The sequence below is a fragment of the Scyliorhinus torazame genome, chromosome 24, assembly GCF_047496885.1.
Source record: "Scyliorhinus torazame isolate Kashiwa2021f chromosome 24, sScyTor2.1, whole genome shotgun sequence".
Lineage (NCBI taxonomy): Eukaryota > Metazoa > Chordata > Chondrichthyes > Carcharhiniformes > Scyliorhinidae > Scyliorhinus > Scyliorhinus torazame.
In genome coordinates this window covers 35,246,305-35,267,574 of record NC_092730.1, presented here as the reverse complement: position 1 = coordinate 35,267,574, position 21,270 = coordinate 35,246,305, and the positions used below count along the sequence as shown (strand labels likewise).

At 44.7% G+C, this 21,270-nt stretch overlaps 1 non-coding gene across 1 annotated transcript; it reads right to left on the bottom strand.

Annotated features, from left to right (window-relative positions):
• Nucleotides 1–14,491: 14,491 nt before the first annotated feature.
• On the bottom strand, nucleotides 14,492–14,573 carry trnas-uga (transfer RNA serine (anticodon UGA)). Its single transcript has one exon. It is a non-coding gene; the product is annotated as a tRNA-Ser (tRNA).
• Between the last annotated feature and the right edge of the window lie 6,697 nt (nucleotides 14,574–21,270).

Genomic DNA, 21,270 nt, shown 5'->3' with positions numbered 1-21,270 from the left:
ATTTTCAGTCTGGAGACGTGTGAGATGCATTTTGGTAGGGAAGTACAGAATCACAGAATTTACAGTGCAGAAGGTGGCCATTCGGACCATAGAATCTGCACCGGCTCTTCAAAGAGCACCCCCATGAAGCCAACACCTCCACCCTATCCCGCACCCCAGCAACCCCAGCTAACCTAAGGGCAATTTAGCATGGCCGATCCACCTAATCTGCACATCTTTGGAGTGTGGGAGGAAACCGGAGCTCCCGGCCGAAACCCACGGAGAACACAGACAATGATCCAAGCGGGTATCGAACCTGAGACGCGGCGCTGTGAAGCCATAGTGCTAACCACTATGTTACCGTGCTGCCCCTCAACTATTTATGGGATGAAGGAGCCGACAGAGCTGGGTGTATATGTGGATAGATCATTGAAGGTGGACAGGTGGAGAGAGCAGGTAATAATGCAAATCTTATTCTGGGCTTATTTACGAGTGGAAAAGAGAACAAGAGGAAGGAGGTTATGCTGAATCTGTACAAGGCACCAGTTAGACATCAGATGGAATATTTTGCACAGCTCTGGGAGCCACAATATTGGAAGGCTGTGGAGGTATTGGGCAGCGTGCAGAAGAGGTTTACAGGATTGATTCCATTTATTAGGCTAGATTGGAGATAGAACATAGATAGAACATAGAACAATACAGCGCAGTACAGGCCCTTCGGCCCACGATGTTGCACCGAAACAAAAGCCATCTAACCTACACTATGCCATTATCATCCATATGGTTATCCAATAAACTTTTAAATGCCCTCAATGTTGGCGAGTTCACTACTGTAGCAGGTAGGGCATTCCACGGCCTCACTACTCTTTGCGTAAAGAACCTACCTCTGACCTCTGTCCTATATCTATTACCCCTCAGTTTAAAGTTATGTCCCCTCGTGCCAGCCATATCCATCCGCGGGAGAAGGCTCTAACTGTCCACCCTATCCAACCCCCTGATCATTTTGTATGCCTCTATTAAGTCTCCTCTTAACCTTCTTCTCTCCAACGAAAACAACCTCAAGTCCATCAGGCTTTCCTCATAAGATTTTCCCACCATACCAGGCAACATCCTGGTAAATCTCCTCTGCACCCGTTCCAAAGCCTCCACGTCCTTCCTATAATGCGGTGACCAGAACTGTACGCAATACTCCAAATGCGGCTGTACCAGAGTTCTGTACAGCTGCAACATGACATCCCGACTCCGGAACTCAATCCCTCTACCAATAAAGGCCAACACTCCATAGGCCTTCTTCACAACCCTATCAACCTGGGTGGCAACTTTCAGGGATCTATGTACATGGACACCTAGATCCCTCTGCTCATCCACACTTTCAAGAACTTTACCATTAGCCAAATATTGCGCATTCCTGTTATTCCTTCCAAAGTGAATCACCTCACACTTCTCTACATTAAACTCCATTTGCCACCTCTCAGCCCAGCTCTGCAGCTTATCTATATCCCTCTGTAACCTGCTACATCCTTCCACACTATCGACAACACCACCGACTTTAGTATCGTCTGCAAATTTACTCACCCACCCTTCTGCGCCTTCCTCTAGGTCATTGATAAAAATGACAAACAGCAACGGCCCCAGAACAGATCCTTGTGGTACTCCACTTGTGACTGTACTCCATTCTGAACATTTCCCATCAACCACCACCCTCTGTCTTCTTTCAGCTAGCCAATTTCTGATCCACATCTCTAAATCACCCTCAATCCCCAGCCTCCGTATTTTTTGCAATAGCCTACCGTGGGGAACCTTATCAAACGCTTTGCTGAAATCCATATACACCACATCAACTGCTCTACCCTCGTCTACCTGTTCAGTCACCTTCTCAAAGAACTCAATAAGGTTTGTGAGGCATGACCTACCCTTCACAAAGACATGCTGACTACCCCTGATCATATTATTCCTATCTGGATGATTATAAATCTTGTCTCTTATAATCCCCTCCAAGACTTTACCCGCTACAGACGTGAGGCTCACCGGTCTATAGTTGCCGGGGTTGTCTCTGCTCCCCTTTTTGAACAAAGGGACCACATTTGCTGTCCTCCAGTCCTCTGGCACTATTCCTGTAGCCAATGATGACATAAAAATCAAAGCCAAAGGTCCAGCAATCTCTTCCCTGGCCTCCCAGAGAATCCTAGGATAAATCCCATCAGGTCCCGGGGACTTATCTATTTACAGCCTGTCCAGAATTGCCAACACCTCTTCCCTACGTACCTCAATGCCATCTATTCTATTAGCCTGGGGCTCAGCATTCTCCTCCACAACATTATCTTTTTCCTGAGTGATTACTGACGAAAAATATTCATTTCGTATCTCGCCTATCTCTTCAGACTCCACACACAATTTCCCATCCCTGTCCTTGACTGGTCCTACTCTTTCCCTAGTCATTCGCTTATTCCTGACGTACCTATAGAAAGCTTTTGGGTTTTCCTTGATCCTTCCTGCCAAATACTTCTCATGTCCCCTCCTTGCTCGTCTTAGCTCTCTCTTTAACGTTCTCCTTGGAGAGGATAAGGCAGAGAGGAGATATGATGGAGAGGTTCAAAATCATGAGGGGGCTAGGCGGAGTAAACAGAGAGAAACAGTTCCCCCGAGTAAAAAGTGCAAGAATGAGAGGGCACAGATTTCCGTTGATTTGCAAAGGAAGCAGATGTGATGTTTGAAAAATAAGCACTTTTGCACAACGAGTGCTTCGGGTCTGGAATGCACTGAGGAGTGAATCTTCTTGCACCATTCTCTATACCGATATTCCTAATCCTCTGTCTGATAATCGATTTAAATCACGACACCAGCTTTGGGCAGGAGTTTGGCACCATGAAAACTTGCGGCTTCAGAAGCTCCAAAACAGACGCCAGCTTCATCTGGGGCACTGCTGGCAGATTTTGCCTTTCCAGAACCGGCCGCCCAGCCGTGAAAACAAGTCCATCAGAAGATCTCATTACACTGTAAGACGGAGGAGCAGAAGTAGGCCATTCGGCCCATCGTGTCTGCTCCACCATTCAAAGAGGTTATGTCTGATCTGATATAATCCTCAAACCCAGTTTCCCGCCTTATCCCCATAATCCTTGCTTTCCTTTACTGATTTAAAATCTGTCTCAAGGGCAGCACGGTGGTTCAGTAGTTTATACAGCTGCCTCACGGCACCGAAGGCCCATGTTCGATCCCGGCTCTGGGTCACTATCTGCGTCGAGTTTGCATATTCTCCCTGTGTTTGGGTGCGTTTCGCTCCCACAACCAAAAGATGTGCAGGGTCGGTGGATTGGTTGCAAAATTGCCCCTTAGTTGGAAACAATGTTTGCGTACTCTAAATTTTAAAAAAATCTGTCTGTGGCATCCTTCAACAAATTAACTGACCCACCCTCTACAGCCCTATTCGATTCATACAAACATTGCTACAGATGCTCTATACTCTGAGAGAAGAAACTTCTCATCATTTCTGGTTGAAATGGGCGGCCACTTACTCTGAGATTATTCCTTCTGGTCCTAGAGTCTCCCACATGGTGAACCAGCTTCTCAGCATTTATCCTGTCAAGCACCCCCCCCCCCCCCCCCCCCCCAAGGGTGAATATAGAGGGATGTGGGCCAAATGCGGGCAAGTGTGACTAGCTGAGTGATAGAAACTGGGCGGCATGGTCAAGCTGGGCCGAAGGGCCAGTTTCCATGCTGGAACATCTATGACTGTAACCATCTTCCTGAGGACATTAGAATTCCCTCCACAGAATTGTATTGAACCGATTGATACATAATATTTTATTCAATTCTTTAACCAAATCAATCAGATATTGTGGATTCATTCGGCGGTAAACGAAAGACTAAGATGAGAGAGGAGGGAAAACTGGATTGTCAGCAAAAGTTCCACCGGATTTCTGTATAAAACGACCGCGGCAGGACTCGAACCTGCAATCGCCTGACATCATTAATAGAATCACCGAAGTCAGACACCTTATCCATTAGGCCACGCGGCAACCGGCCGCAACATCTGAGCTGATGTTTAGCCCACGTGAAAAAATACTGCGATTATTTGTGTTTCATTTCTGTTTTTTGATGATCCGCTCTTTCCCAGATCCCAGAAAATATAAGGGAAAGCTCCAGCTGCCGGACATGGTCATTTTCAAAGTGTAAAAGCCCTTCACTGTGTGAGCTGTGAAGATTTATGGAGGCTCGGGGACTCTCAGGCTGGCCAAGGCTCTTTATCCGACTCCATTCACAGGAAAAGTGACTTCAGTTTCCACAATAACATCCGCTCTCTCTGAAACCCCCAAACTGAAATTCAGACTCACCGTTAAGGTGAAGACTGCGGACTGCGGTTCCCGCTCCTGTTGTTTAATACAGATCACTATAACTGTGTACATTGAGCAGAAAGAAATTGCTGTTGTTTGTAAACATTTCTTACTGAACTCACTGTCATTCTGCATTAACAGGACGACTTTGAATCTCCTGATATTTGACAAATTTGCTCAAGCGGGTAAATATAAAATATATTATTTGCATCGTGCTTTTGAATGGAGGCATTTCGAGAACATTCCCACACAGAGAGAAATTCCTGGAACCAGCTGCAGAAAAATTCCGTGCGCCTGACGTGATTTCAACGCAACCTTCTGATCTGGAGTCAGGCGCGCTCCCGTTGCGCCACAAGCGCAAATTAACTCAGAGATTATTTTTATTTATTTACACTTTGACAGTGTTCTGTACATCAGCAACTGTGCGAAAGAAACGCAAAGAAGTCAGATTGAGGCATACGAAAGGGCCCTGAAGTAAAGCAGCTGTACCACGTGGTTAAGGGGATGCACAATAATCCATTGTGCTCTGTACACGTGGCTTCAAATCCCATCCTCGTCTGTAACGTGTCTGTTGTGTCTCTGTTTGGTCCACTTCATGAGGATGAAGTGAAAAAGCTGCGGCTTTTAGCTATTGTTTGACGGCTTGTGGGTGAATAGTGGAACACTGTCCATATTGAAACCATATTAAAAATGATGAGAAAGTTACTTATTTCACTCCCCACCCTAATTGCGTCTAAATTCTGAGTTAGAAACAGTTTCTCTTTCTCGGTTTGAAACTGACGAAGTCGCGCAAAAGTTCGCTTCCAAATTACTACAGCGATGGCCGGGAATCGAGCTCGGGTCAACTGCTTGGAAGGCAGCTATGCTCACCACTATACCACCATCGCTCACGGAAGAAATCTGAGTCATTTTGGTACTTCACATTAGTTTATAAAGTGTTCCGTGAAAAAATCCTGCTCTGCGTAGCTTATTTCCCTCCAATTTGAAATGCTCCTGAATGAATGTCTCCGTGTCGCACTGCTCGCGTTCAGCCACCAGATGGCACCAGTCCACCATAAATGTATTTCACCAATTTAATTCTGATGTTCTGTGTGTCATCACATAGGACACTTACTCTGGGCTGAGACCTTACCTTGTCCTGGTGTCCGGATGCTGCCGCTTTCACCATGTTTAAGTTATCACAGAGCCCCTCGAGTGCAAGAGGAGGCTCATCGAGTCGGCTGCGGCCATTAGCCCAATCCCCACTTCACCGGTTGATCACATCAGTGTGTCAGGATGGCCGGGAGAGAAAATGCTGGAAAATCTCAGTAGGTCCGGAAGCATCTGTAGGGAGAGAAAAGACCGAACGTTTCGAGTCTAATGACGCTTTGTCAAAGCCGAGTCATTGGACTCGAAACGTTAGCTCTTTTCTCTCCCTACAGATGCTGCTCGACTTGCTGAGATTTTCCAGCATTTTCTCTTTCGTTTCAGATTCCAGCATCCGCAGGAATTTGCTGTTAACCAATGTTTTTCCCAGTGTGGCCGAGTGTTAAGGTCGCAGACTTTTCTGAAGGCGTGCGTTCGAATCCCACCCCTGACATTGACTTTTCCTCCGTGAGGCTCCATCCAAACCCGCGGGATCTCTCACCTGGAAACACAAGGGGAGCAGATACAGAGAAACAGCGACCACCTGCAAGTTCCACTCCGAGACACACACCATCCTGGGAAATATGTCACCCTTTCTGTGGCTGGTTCACAATCCCGGAACTCCCTCCCTAACAGCACTGTGTGTGTACATACACCACATGGACTTGCAGCGGCTCAAGATTCACGTCACCGCCAAATTCTCAAGGGTAATACATTTTGGACAATAATTGTTGACGGATTCAGCGACACCCACATCCCGTCAATAACTTTTAAAATATTTTGGAAACCGAGTCCCCTGAACTCAGCTCAGAATGTTCACTAATCACAAAGCAAATTACTTCAAATGTTGATCATCATAAATAATAAACACAGGAAATGCTGGAATTGCTCAGAATTAAACATCATCTGTGGGGAGAAAACGAGAAGCAGCGTTCCAGCTCTGTGATTGGATCATTTCCTTCTCTCTCAATGTGAAATCCTGGACTCAGCTGATAAACAGCAAGATGCCAATCACCGGTCACCAGTATCAGAAACAATGAACCTTTAGGATAGCGAGGCCGAGAGGTCTGAGGAGATGGGTTTAGGTTTCAGTCTCTTCGAGGATGCGGGTGGAAATCCAACCGCTGCCAACATTTGTAGGAAAAGCGGCTAAGGTGGGAAATGGAAATAAAAGTGAACGATGTTGCAAAACTCTTGCTCTTATCCCAAAAGATCTTTCCGTTACTGACATTGTTGTGTCCTGTGTAAGTCGAGCTGAACTGATTTGGTGCCGCTTGTTCTCACCTTGCAGCCCGTCAGTCTCCGTATTCCAGGGACCATTTATGACGTCATCAAAAACGCCCTCCCCTGCTCTCCCCATTCACCAGACTGAAGGGACAATCCCCTCCGCGACCGCTGCTCCGCCGCCAATATCACTTCTCTTTCTATCTGCACCTTTCTTTGCAAGTGCAGGAGATGCAACTCCTGCCTTTTTACCCCCTCCCTCCTCATCATCGAAGGGCCCAAAACACTCCTTCCAAGTGAACCAGTGAGACACTTGTGCTTTTCAGTTTAAGCTCCTGTATTTGTTGCCACAATTTGGTCTCATCTACTTCAACAGGCCAAATAACAGTCTGTGACCGCTTTGAGAAATCTCTGTCAATCCACAATCCTGACTTCGAGCTTCCTGCCACTTGTCATTTTAATTCTCCACCTCTCCCACTCTGACCTTTCTGTCATTGGTCATCCGTGTTCCAATGGCGATTAACGGAAACTCGAGTAAAACCACCTCAACATTTAAGTAGCCACCTACAGAATTCCGTCCTCAACATCGGGCTCAGTAATTTTAGATTATAAAATCTCTCTCCATTTTGTTTGGTGTGTTTCTTGCCGGTCCGTTTGTTTGTCTTTTGCTTCTAATTGCATTCATTTTGCAATTGGACGGCGGAGAGACAGCTGGAGATTTTTCTAGAATCAAGGCTCAGACAGCTGAAGACGCGGGCGCCATTGATGGAACAATGAAAAGTGCAAATGACAAGAGGACAAGGAAAGAGAAAGGTCTGGGAATGGAACCGGAACTCCAGTGAGAAATCTCCGCCTGAACCACTAATGTTCACACGGCCGCTCATTCCACGTGTCCAGTCGGAAACCTGTCTGAAGGAACATGCAGTCTGACAGAGCGCCTGTGATAATCCTCCACTGTCTAAAGCTGCAACATGATCAACGTGTCGATTCACATCATCCTTGTTTGGAGCTGTCTGTGAGTAACAAACTGTCCGCTGATATATCTGCCCGGTTTGCAATCTGTCTGAGGAGGGAACAGACTGAATTTTATTTTAGTCCAGAATGGGTTTGTTCTGTGAACGTTGCTCAGACGGGAAAGAGGAGATTGACTGGAATCACCTTTCAGACGGAAGCTCGGGGCGGCAGTTTCACTTATCTGGGAACATTAATAAACCTGTTACTGATTTCTTCAAACATTGCCGAAAATCCGACTCTGGTGGGACTCGACCCCACAACTTTTAAATGTCTCATCACGACGACGACTAGAAGTCCAACGCGCACTCCGTTGCGGCACCGCGCCACACCTGCAACGCTTTCCCTTCCCCATATGGGGATTTCTGTAGTTGTCCAACAGGCAGTTCAAAAGTTCAGTAATTCGCACAGTGACGACATTTCAAAACTACTTCATTGTCTGGGAATGTTTTGGGCCGCCCTGTGGTTGTGAAAAGCGCTACAGAAATTCTAGTAAAACTCCGAAAGGACACAGCCAGGTTGGTGCAATGGGAGGACATGTAGCAGACAAGGAATGAAGTGATTTATTTTTGTAGGAAGAACAGAAGTAGACAATATAAAATAAAGTGTCTATTTACAAAAAAGAGCGCAGGAACAGCGGGACATGGATGGACATGTGTACAAATCATTGAAGGTGACAGGGCAGGTTGTAAGAGTCGTTTATAAATCAAACAGTGTCATTACTTTATTAATAGCTCCTGACTGCAGAGGCTTTTCTTGTGAAACCGTTCATTGGAAAACCTCTTTCCCTGGAGGGAGGCGGGAGTTTGGAACTCGCTGCCTGAAAGGCTGGTGGAGCAGAGAGCCTCATAATATCTAAGAAGTGTTTAGATGGCACTTGCGATCCCAGAGTACACGAGGCTATGTGCCAAGTGCTGGGAAATGGGATGAGAATGGTTCGGTGGTTGTTTTTGACCGGCACAGATGCGATTGGCTGAAGGGCCATTTCTCTGCTGTCTGATTCGAAGACTTTATGAATGAAATGCAACATGTTTTTGCAGCTGTCTCTGTCTATATCCTGTTGTATTCACAGGAACAAACAAACTGGGCTGGCCGTTGAGCACCTCGAGACTGTTCTGCCCTACATTTAGATTGAGTAAGGGCTCCGTATATTTTAACTCCAGCTCCCTGACAGGATTTCAGAAACCCTCCACAAACGGCAGTCTTATTGATTAATACAGATCCCAGAGATGGATAATCAGCGATAATCACAGCCAGAGAGACCTGCAATAACCCTCAGTGCAGAAAAGGCAACTCATTGTCCTTTGGCCCAACAGCAAAATACTGCGGATGCTGCAAACCCGAGACAAAAACAGAAAATGCTGCAAATATTCAGCTGATCCGGCGGCTTCTGTGGAGAGAGGAACAGGTCGTTCCAATGAAAGGTCAGGATCTGAAATGGTAACTATTTCTCTTGTCAGAGATACCACGGATCCGTAAAATATTTCAAGCATTCCGTTTTGTTCAGCGAAACATCCTCACACTCTGTAGCTAAAATCAATCCCAGCAGAGTGTCATTGTGTTTGACCTGATCTGTGTGATTGAACACTTCCTCCATAGAGTCACAGAGTCATCGATGTTTACAGCATGGAAACAGGCCCTCCGGCCCAGCTTGTCCATGCCGCCCAGTTTCTATCACTAAGTTAGTCCCACTTGCCCACATTTGATCTATATCCCTCTATATCCACCATGCCCAGGTAAATATCTCACTGTTTTTAAAAGGAAAACATTGTACCGACTCTACACTGCCTCTGGCAGCCCACATAGGATGCTCACCACCCTCTGTGTGAAAACAAATCCTCTCTGGTCTCTTTGGCATCTCTCCCCTCTCACCTTAAACCTATGCCTTTTAGGCTCCTCTACCTTTGGGTAAATATGTTGACTATCTGCCTGATCTATGCTCCTCATTGTTTTATAGGCCTCTATCAGTTCACCTCGAAGTCTCCGACGCTCCAGCGAAAAAAGTCCAAACCTCTCCAGTCTCTCCTTATAACCCAGAGGACCAAGTCTTGGTAGCATCCTCGTAAATCTCTTCGGCACTCTTTCTAGTTTACCAATATACTTTCCATAATCGGGTGACTAGAACTGAACATAGTATTTCATGTGTGTTCTTCCCAATGTCTTGTGCAACTTCAATAAGACGCCCCGACTCCTGTATTCAATATCCTGACCAATAAAAGCGAGCATGCTGAATGGCTTCTTCACCACCCTGTCCACCTGCGACTCTACCTACAAGGAGCTCCGAACTTGTACCCCTAGACCTCTTTGTCTGTAATTCTCCCCAAGAGCATAACAGCGCAAAATCAGTCTTTGTTCCAGAATTGCAGGTTTAAATTGTCCTTCACTTTCCAGTGGATAATTTACAGACATTTTAACACAAGGACTGAATTCAGTCCAATGGTTAAAACTTTCGACTAGAAATCAACTGGATTTTTCCCTTTGACTTGAGTCCTGCTCCAAGAGAATCTGTTCAGTAGTTAAAATAATGTCTTCTTTTGAATCCTTTATTTCCACCGAATGTTGACGGTGAAATTCCTCACAATTCTCTCCATTGTTATCTACTCTGCAGGTATTGACTGCACCGTCTATTTGAGACATGCTCACTGGGCTGTGAGAGAGGCTTTCTTTCAGGTTTGAGGCCTCTTTTGGTCATTAAACAATAACCGGATATCTGCAGAGGAACTCGGAATACCAAACCTCTCTTCCCTGGATGAATTTAATCAGGGGACAAAATGTTAGTTGAATACAGAATAAAAGGTTTGAGGATTTGGGGTGAGATTCCTGGAGTTTTGTTAAGAGAGCGATGTTGTGGAGCATTGTGATAATAGCAGGATACGAGTTTGGGATATTGCCCAGTCTGTGTGGGGGCGGGGGGAAGGAAATTGTCTTGCCTGCCCACCCAAGCTGAATGTTGGGGTTGAGGAGGTGATCAGATTCCGTGCGGAGAGTGAAATCCTTTCACTGAATTTCACGTTTACAGCTCAGGTGCTCGTGGAATCGCTGCTGTATTCCCAGGAGGTGGTGGTCTCATTCTTAAAGCAAAAACCTTCAATCCAGGACGGGTTTGTCAATAAGAACCAGCTGGAGGATTGGGCTGTTAGAAACTGTCCAGCACTGATTCACTTTATTCATTGTTGTGTCCTGGAATAAACAAGTGGATTGTAGCTGTCCATTAAAAACACAAATAGAATTCGGACGTTTCTGGCCAGTAACTTCACAATGTCCACTATTACATCACTCAGCATCCTCAGCTGCATCACATCTGGTCCACATGACACGTGACCATTACCTACAGCCAGTCGTTCTCGTTCCTCTGCTTTAACAAAAGTTTTATACAAAAGAAAACATTTACGAATGGTGGATGAGGAAAGTGAGCACTTTTATTGAAGGGAGTTTAAAGAAACCTTTGTGATGAAGAAGTGTGATCAGGGAAATTAAAGTTACAATAAGTGGAATGAAGGCGCGGGTTGTTGATGGACTGACTGCAGAATTTGATGATTATTTATTCAATACAGATTTCAGACCAATTGTATTTGATGTCATTAAGGAGATTAACATTGAAGGAAGCATGTCGTTGTCTATAATGTGTCATTACCTCCTTTTATCAAAATTGCTCTGATAGATGGGATTCAAAGAATTTGAGTCATATGGCATTTGTGTGGATTGTTAGATCCTGGCCAGGGTTCAAACAAACCCTTTGGAAAACCGCCAAGACCGAGGAGATTGTGCAGTGGAGATTGACTGGAGTGGTATTAGTGGTGAAAAGTGTGCTTCCGGAAGATGTATGTCCAATATTGCAAACCAGGCTGCACATTCAGAACCTTCTTACCAACTTCTCATCGATGAAAAGGATGCACTGCTGAAAATCTTCTATGAATCCTTAAATTCTGGAAAATCGCAGCGTGTTTACTTCAGACATGCATCATAATGAGCGCAGGCTGGGAGTGCCGGAGAGCCTGTTCCTGTGCTGTACTGTTCTTTATGGAAAACTGCCAACATAACACCCTTATTCGAAAAGGGAGGGAGACAGAAACAGATAACTAAATGCTAGTTAGCATAATATCTGTCATGTGGAAACTGTCAGAGTCCATTCTAAAGGATATAATAGCAGAACATTTAGCAATATATAACATAATGAAACAGATTCAGCATGGCTTCAAGAAGGGCACATCATGCATGACAATCTGTTCGAATTATTTGAAGTGGTAATGATCAGGATAAATAAAGGGGAATCCTGCCTCCAGCTGCCTCCCTACCTCCAGTTCCCTCCATCTGTTCCTCTCACAATTTCACCCATTGTGTCACTCACCTCCTTTCCCCCCTCTCACCCTTCCTCGCTTTTCCTATCCGCCCTCCATCTATTATCCATTTCTCTTTCTCTGGGATCTGCCTTGTCTCCAGGATCCCACTGACCCCGGGCTCGGGGACTCTCAGGCCGGCCAGGACTCTTTAACCGGCTCCATTCACAGGAAAAGAGACTTCAGTTTGCACAATATCATCCGCTCTCTCTGAAACCCCCAAACTGAAATTCAGACTCACCGTGAAGGTGAAGACTGCGCGGGCAGCATGGCGGCACAGTGGTTAGCACTGCTGCCTCACGGCGCCGAGGTGCCAGGTTCGATCCCGGCAATGGGTCACTCTCCGTGTGGAGTTTGCACCTTCTCCCGTGTATGCGTGAGTTTCGTCCCCTGAATCCTAAGATGTGCAAGCGAGGTGGATTGGCCACGCTAAATTGCCCCTAAATTGGGAAAAATGAATTGGGTACTCTAAATTCTTTTAAAACAAGGTGAAGACTGCGGGTCCCGCTCCTGCTGTTTAATACAGATCACTATAACTGGGCACAGTGAGCAGAAAGAAATTCGTGTTGTTTATGTGCATTTCACTCCAATTTGAAACGCCCCTGAATGAAAGTGTCTGTGTCACACGTCTCCCGTTCAGCCAGGAGATTGCACCAGTCCACAATAAATGTATGTATGCAATTTATTTCTGATGTTCTGTGTGTCATTACATAGGACTCTTACTCTGATCTGAGACCTTACCTTGTCCTTGTGTCCTGATGCTGCCTTTTCCATCCTGTTTCAGTAATAACTTTTTACTGGTATTAATTATGTAACTTACTTAGTGATTAATTTATTCAGCCACTAGGAGTGTTTTAAGCTCATTTTGTAGACGGAACTTTGCGTGGTTCGTATTTTTGACCCGTGTAACCCACCTATTTACTATTGTTTCAGACTGAGAACTTAGTTATTAATGTTGAAGATTGTCGTTAATTTAAACTATGTTTCCACTCAAAACAAATTGATTCTGGCTGTTAGATATGAAACCCGTGGGTGATGAGAACAATTGATGAATTTTATTTGAGGAGTGTCCCCTCCTTTTCTGTCCTGACCTGCGATATTTAATTAAATAATTCACCACTGTGATGGCCAGGAACTGAACCTGGGACATGCTGGGACAGTCACCACTATACCACCATCTGTCCCCGGGCTATGCCACCCGCTCTGTATTTATAGAACGAATACACAAACAATGAAGCGGGGGAATGTATTAAATCAGAGATTGGATATTCTTGTAACCAATAGGGCTGTAATGGGAATCTTTCATTTTCCGATAGATCGGGATGAGCTGGATCGCTCAGGCAGAAATCAGATATCTGGGGATTTAAATGTGATTACTACAATGATAATATTTAACCATGTTAATGTTATTTTGCTCCAATTGAAACGTGTCACGAATACATCGTTCCCTTGCTGCACAACTTGCTTTCAGCCAGGAGATGGCAGCAGTGCGCAATAGTTTGGGTCTCCTGATTGTGTCCACAGATCTCGATAGGAATGGAGCTGCTGCTTCCCGTGGAGCTGCCAAGCAAGAGGCACAGATATTGACCAACTGCACCTGCTCCAAATGGATTCCCCAAATCACTGAACAAAACAAAAACAAGCACAAGTCATATTTTAAGAAACTATGACAGTGACTCTGAAAACAACACACCAACACCTCTTATAGAATCGATTTGCTGGAACTAATTAAAGATGAACCGTTTCAATAACAGCCGTAATTCCTTAGCAGTTCTCAGACAGGCGCTAACTGGTTAAAAGTCTGCTTCACTTTTCAAGGTCCGCCTCAATAAAATCAATCACAGGCCCATGATCTGCTTTCCTCCTGTTCTCAGACACATCCACTTTCTACAAGGGCGCACGAACTGGTTTTCAGAGTAAGAGTCAGACTGCAGTCACCTCGTTCCCTCTCGATCCCTTTATCCCAGAGCCACCTCACCACCAGGAATGGAACTTCTCACAGAGCCAAGAATGGAATAGTTTGTCGATTCTTCCACTGATTCAGGACCGTCCATCACCAGGATGTATTCGTCCAAAAGAGTTGGGATGAAATAGGGCTGAGTTTCACTGTGTATCCAATCAGTCCCCGGAGAAGCACAAAAACAGTGAGTGAGGGAGAGGGAAGGAAATAAAGAAACAGATAGAGAGATAAAATATGTTCCATTTCTACCACGATCTTTTCCCCCAGAAATACATTCACCTGAATGAAACCGAACCACGTTTCCATTCGCTGCCGTTGCTGCTTCTCCTTCCGAACGTTGCAGGAAACGTTATTATTTATTGATTGTTGTTTTGAGTGTGAGCTTCTTTATATTTCGTTCAGTTTCCCCCAAAAATGTTAGACTGAACTCGATATCGGTTCAAACCGTTCATTTACAAACATTCCGATTTATTCTCGAGTCAGTGGCTTGTGCGGGGAGTTCAGCAAACATTTCGAATCACAGTCGCTGCGAGCAGTGCTCGAACCTGCGCGGGGAATCCCCATTGGATTTCAAGTCCAACGCCTTAACCACTCGGCCATCGCAGCTGTGTCTAGTGGGTCATTCATTAATAATTTGGTCGATAGAATACATTCTAAAACCAGCCTGGAATCACTCCAGGAAGTTATTGCATTCAAACGATCAACGGGGCCCCGGGGTTTATGTGAGGAGGGGTTGAATCTTCGTGGAAAATGACCATTGGATTTGGAGAGAAGCCTTGAGAGAATCGAAAACCTCAGCTCCCTAAACGCACAATTCCACTGATTAAATAGTTTGTGAAACAACATCAGCTACATTGGAAATATATTAGAAATTCCAATGGAACAGGGCCACACTTCCCAGTCTGGAAGTAAATTAAAGTGATAAAATCTAGGTATTACAGCACAGAAGGAGACCTGTGCAGGCCGAATGGTCACATGATGACCCGATGACGCAACTAACATGATCACGTGTCGGGATTCCGGCAGTTCTCCCCTTATCGCGGTCAGAGCACAAGCCAGGAGCCGCTGCTCAACTATTAAGTCAGTTATTTTTTATTACATGTCTTTGGTCGCCAGTCACTGAGAGACCAGCATTTCTACATGGTGTCAGGCGTGGACAGTATGGCAGAAGGACTCCAACGCATCAACATCCTTGGATCATAGAATCGTAGAATATCCAGCTCAGAAGGAAGCCATCGGCCCAACGAGTCAGCACTGTCCCTCCGAATGAGCATCCCAGCTACTCTCTTCAAGAAGAGGTTTAAGGGATAGTGCAGCACCAGCCCGGCTAGCTCAGTCGGTAGAGCGTGGGACTCTTAATCCTAGGGTCGTGGGCGCTTCCATGAAAATATTGATGCTAAATGAATTGTATTCATAACAGGAACACAAGGTTATGTCGCTGGACTGGGAATCCAGAGGCCTGAACTAACCCTTGGTGACAAAATTTAATAAATCTGGAATTGAAATTTCGGCTCAATAATGGCGGAGAAAGGTTCTGCTTCAGACGGAACATAATTCCACAACTAGGAACACATTTACACAACAGGGAATGATTTGACACAACCACAGTGAAGATCTGTCACCGGCCGAGTCACGGTTCCACGACAAAGAGAACAGTTACACAGCAGAGAGCTCAGTTACACAGCAAAGAGCACGGTTATACATCAGAGAGCTCAGTTACACAGCAGAGTGCTCAGTTACACAGCAGAGAGCAAGGGTACACAGCAGAGAGCACGGTTATACATCAGAGAGCTCAGTTAATCAGCAGAGAGCTCAGTTACACAGCAGAGAGCTCAGTTACACAGCAAAGAGCACGGTTATACATCAGAGAGCTCAGTTACACAGCAGAGAACTCAGTTACACAGCAAAGAGCACGGTTATACATCAGAGAGCTCAGTTACACAGCAGAGAGCTCAGTTACACAGCAGAGAGCAAGGTTACACAGCAGAAAGCACAGTTACACAGCAGGGAGCACGGTTATACAGCAGAGAGCTCAGTTACACAGCAGAGAGCACAGTTACACAGCAGAGAGCACAATTACACAGCAGAGAGCAAGGTTACACAGCAGAGAGCACAGTTACACAGCAGGGTGTACAGTTACACAGCAGAGAGCACGGTTACACAGCGGAAAGCTCAGTTACACAGCAGAGAGCACAGTTACACAGCAGAGAGCACAGTTACACAGCAGAGAGCTCAGTTACACAGCAGAGAGCACGGTTACAGAGCATATATACATTTACAAACAGGGCCTCTCTGCAGCAGAAAACACATTTTCCTAAATAACCATTTTCTCCATCTCGGCACCTTTTCTGTGTGTCATTGTCTGTGTGTCCTGATAGTCTCTTCCTGATTTTCTGTGGGTCTCTGTCTGTCACAGCCGTGCTGATTACTTTTACCAAACAGTAATTGTGATAAATACAGACAGATTTCCACACTGACATTCAGTACCAATGTCTGATAGAGATTGAAACCCACCCTCACATACAGTCCCTGACATTGACTCATAATGAAGGAATCCTGCTCTCACAACCTGTTCCAGAGACTGAGGTGCAGAGTGTTCCCTCCACTCGCGAACACTACCTGTGATTTACAGATACAGAACAAATCTCAGTCAGGTGAGTAGCAGAGTTTGATGGGTACGTCATGTATTCCACAATCAGCTTCTCTGCGCCAGATAATCAGATGCAGTCGACACGCGGTGTCTGTGTTGGTTTAACAAGAATTTTACACAAGTACCGGAACACATTTACACAATATCAGGGTATAAGACGTCGGAGCAGAAGTAGACCATTCAGCCCATCGAATATGCTCCGTATTTCAATGAGATCATGCTTGATCTGATATATGACATGTTATGACCTCATACGGTGGCACGTTGTCACAGTGGCTACCTCACAGCGCCCGCGATCCGGGTTCAATTCCAGCCTTTGGTCACTGACTGCGTGGAGTTTGCACTTTCTCTCCGTGTCTGTATGGGTTTCCTCCGGGTGCTGTGATTTCCTCGCACAGTCCAAATGTGTGCGGGTTAGGTGGACTGTCCATGCTAAATTGCCCCTTAGTGTTCAGAAAGTTGGGTGGTGTTACAGGGATGTGGTGGGGACACAGAGGCTCTTTCAGAGGGTCGGTGCCGAGTCGATGGGCCGAATTGCCTCCTTTTACATTTTAATGATATCATGATAATCTTCATGCCCACTTTCCCGTCTTTTTATCTCTAGATTTCATGATGAACCTTTAAAACCAACATTCCAACCAAGCCTCAGGTACCATTAACTCCTCAATGGTCGTTCATTTCCCGGCTGTCAATCATTTGGTCAGTCTGAGGAAGTCACTTCCTGGAAATATCACACATTGATCCAGTTCTAAAGTAAATTAAGTCGCTCTAGTCCCTGATGACCATAGGCTGCTTTCCCCTTTGAGGGTGAGATCTGACTGGTGGTGATTTAACCTGAGGTTCACCATACCTCAGGCGAGGAGCAATAATAATAAGAAGAAGAATCGCTTATTGTCACAAGTTGGCTTCAATGAAGTTACTGTTAAAAGCCCCGAGTCGCCACATTCCGGCGCCTGTTCGGGAAGGCTGCAACGGGAATTGTGAGAAGGCGGGGTTTTCATGATTCAGTTCTGGCATAACCGTGTGATCTGAATCTAATTCATCTGGTTTTCCTTCTGCTAATCTTGTCTCACAATGGGGCAAACCTCACTGCTTGGATAGACGAGTGATCGTTCTTCAGTCTTGTCATGGACGGACCCGCTGAATATGGAGGCATATCCTGTGTGGCAGGATTTAGCTCCAACTCAATCTATAATTTTGTGGATGATAGCACTGTGGTAGGTCGTATCGCAAACAATGACGAATCACATACAGAAGGTAGATAAATGACATGGTTGCATCGTGTACTGTCATGAATGAAATGAAATGAAAATTGCTTATTGTCACGAGTAGGCTTCAATGAAGTTACTGTGAAAAGCCCCTAGTCGCCTCATTCCGTCGCCTGTTTGGGGAGGCTGTTACGGGAATTGAACCGTGCTGCTGGCCTGCCTTGGTCTGCTTTAAAAGCCAGAGATTTAGCCTAGTGTGCTAAACCAGCCCCTGTCATGTGAGTGTACCTTCAAGACTGGATGTTTAAGCAATGTACATTCAAGAAAACAGTGATGTCAGAGAGTGGGTGGAGCTGGGCTTTAGGTCAGCCATTTTGCAGGTTTTTAGTTTCAGTTTAAAAAGCAGCTTGTGTGTGTCTGTGTGTTTCCAGAGAGCTGCAAGTTTGAAAAGAGCTTGGGAGTGTCTGTGTTTGCAGGGAGCTGGATCTCTGACATAAAAGACCATCTCGGGATCATTTGGGTGATTTGAATTCATAATTGTGAAGCCCTTAACTTGATGTGATTCTGTTTAAAGGTGTTAAGTCGCTTGGAAGTTTGAAGGAACATTTCAAGGAATTATTTACTGTTGCAATATTTTCTGAGTTATCTTTGAAGTAAGGGGTGTTAAGAGATCCAATGTTTATTGAAGATGTTAAGTTGAGTTCATGGAATAAACAGTGTTTGGTGTTTAAAAACCCACGTGTTCATAATTGTAATGCCATACCTAGGGAAAAAGCCGTGTGCTAGGAAAAGCAACAAATCAATTAAAGGGAGAGGTTGGTTGAACTCCATGATACATTTTGGGGTTCTGAAAACGCCTCGCCCATAACAATTGGGGGCTCGTCCGGAATAAAAGTCTGTCGATTGGATTGGCTTTTGTGAACTTAAAGACAGTGAAGGATTGTTGCTTTTCCGGTGTGGTGTTTTAGTTTAAGTGGGGAGAGTGCTGTGAACAATGGCCCCTTCAGAGGCTCAGAAGTTTTTGGGGGTGGAGAATGTCACACGTAGTACTTTACGGACAGAAACGAAAAGCAGACTGTTAGATTTGGCAAGAATATTGCAGTTAACATTACCTGACAAAATGCGGAAAAGATGCGGTGGTCAAGCATTTACAGTTGCCTGAGATAGGGTTTGACTCATTGGAAATGGCAAAAATTCAGTTGCAAATTAAACAAATGGAACATGAGAAAGAATTGAAGTGGCTTGCATACGAGAGTGAGACAGAGGAACAAGAAAGAGAAAGAGAGAGAGAGGAAAAAGAAAGAGAAAGAGAGAGAGGAAAAAGAAAAGGAGAGAGAAGAAAGGAGAAAAGCAAGAATAGCCCTAGCAGAACAAAAAGAAAAAGAAAGGGAGATACAGATCAGGGAAAAAGATAAAGAGAGGGAGTTTGAACATCAGAAAATGGCCATGGAACATGACAATCAGTTAAAATTGGCAGATCAAAAGTGAAACGGACAGTTGGATGATAGCGATGAAGATAGTGAGTACGAGCGTCATAGCCGAAGGCTTGGTAAGAATCTATTTAAATATGTCCAAGCATTGCCAAGGCTTGGCGAGAAGGAAGTGGAAGCCTTTTTCATTTCATTTGAGAAGGTAGCTAAACAAATGAAATGGCTGCAGGACATCTGGGTGTTACTGATTCAAACAAAGCTGGTCGGCAGAGCGAGTGAAGTGTTTGCATCACTACCGGATGAGGTATCTGGAACGTATGAGGAGGTGAAGAAACCCATCTTGAGTGTATATGAGCTAATGCCTGAAGCTTACAGACAAAGGTTTAGAAATTTAAGGAAAGAATTTGGTCAATCATACATGGAGTTTGAAAGGCTCAAACAGAGTAATTTTGATTGGTGGATAAGGGCTTTGAAAATAGAACAAAGATATGAAGCTCTCAGAGAAATAATACCTTTGGAGGAGTTTAAAAATTCAATTCCTGATCTAGTGAGAACTCATGTGGAAGAACAGGGGGTTAAAACTGCGAGATTAGCAGCGGAAACGGCAGATGATTATGAATTAGTTCAAAAATCAAAGATTGGTTTCCGACATCAGTTTCAGCCGGTGAGGGATAGAAACTGGGGGCATGAGAAATACTCAAGTGGTAAAGGTAAAGGTGATCTGATGGGAGACAATAAAGAAAGTGTACCTCAAATTTAAAAATAAATTCAGGAAGTTGGAAAAGAAATGAAAAGTTTCAAATGTTTTCACTGTAATAAATTTGGCCATGTAAAGTCACAGTGTTGGTGGTTGAAGAAAAGCACTGAGAAGGCTGATGTGGTAAAGCAGGATAAGACGGTGGGGTTTGTTAGAGTGGTAAAGGAAAGCCCAAGGGAAGCGCAAACAAATGTACAGCCTGTTCAAGAAGTAATTGTTAAGAAGGTGCCAGATGTATAAAAACAATTTACTTGTGCGGGTAAAGTTTACTCATGTGTATCAGGAGGAGCAGGTAACGAAGTCACAATTTTATGAGATACAGGGGCTAGTCAATCTTTAATGGTAAGAGATGAGGAATTATGTAGTTTGGGAAGAATGTTGCCAGAAAAGGTGGTGATATGTGGAATTCAGGGTGAGAGGAGTAGCGTTCCATTATATAAGGTAATGTTGGAAAGTCCAATGAAGGGTGGTGAAGTGGTAGTAAGAGTAATAGATAAACTATCTTGTCCAGGAATACAGTTTATCTTGGGTAATGATATAGCTGGATCGCAGGTGGGAGTGATGCCTACTATGGTTGATAAGCCAGTGGAAAATCAGTCAACTGAAGTGTTGACGGACGAATATCCTGGGAGTATTCCGGGTTGTGTAGTAACAAGGTCGCAAAGTCACAGGTTAAGACAAGAGGAGAAATTAAAGAGTGAAGATGAAGTTGAAGTGCAATAATGAGAAACGATTTTTGATCAGATGGTTGAAAAAGAACAAGAACAGGTGGAGGATGAGGCGGATATTTTTAGTTCAGGAAAATTGGCGGAGTTACAACAGAAAGCTGTAGAAATAAAACGGATATATCAGAAAGCATATACGGAAGAGGCATCTGAGAGTATACCAGAGTGTTATTACCGGAAAAATGATGTCCTGATGAGAAAATAGAGACCTTTACATGTGCAGGCGGATGAAAAGTGGGCAGAAGTTCATCAAGTAGTATTGCCGGTAGGGTATACAGAGGAGGTGTTGCGAGTTGCACATGAGGTACCAATGGGAGATCATTTGGGAATAAGGACAACTCAAGTTAAAATCCAGAAAAAAACATTTGGCCTGGACTATATAAAGATGTAGTTACATTTTCTCAATTATGTTGCACATGTCAAGTGACAGGGAAACCTCAAGCAGTGATGTAACCAGCGCCCTTAATACCCAGCCCAGCATTTGAGGAACCTTTTACAAGGGACTTAACCGATTGTGTAGGACCGCTTCTAAA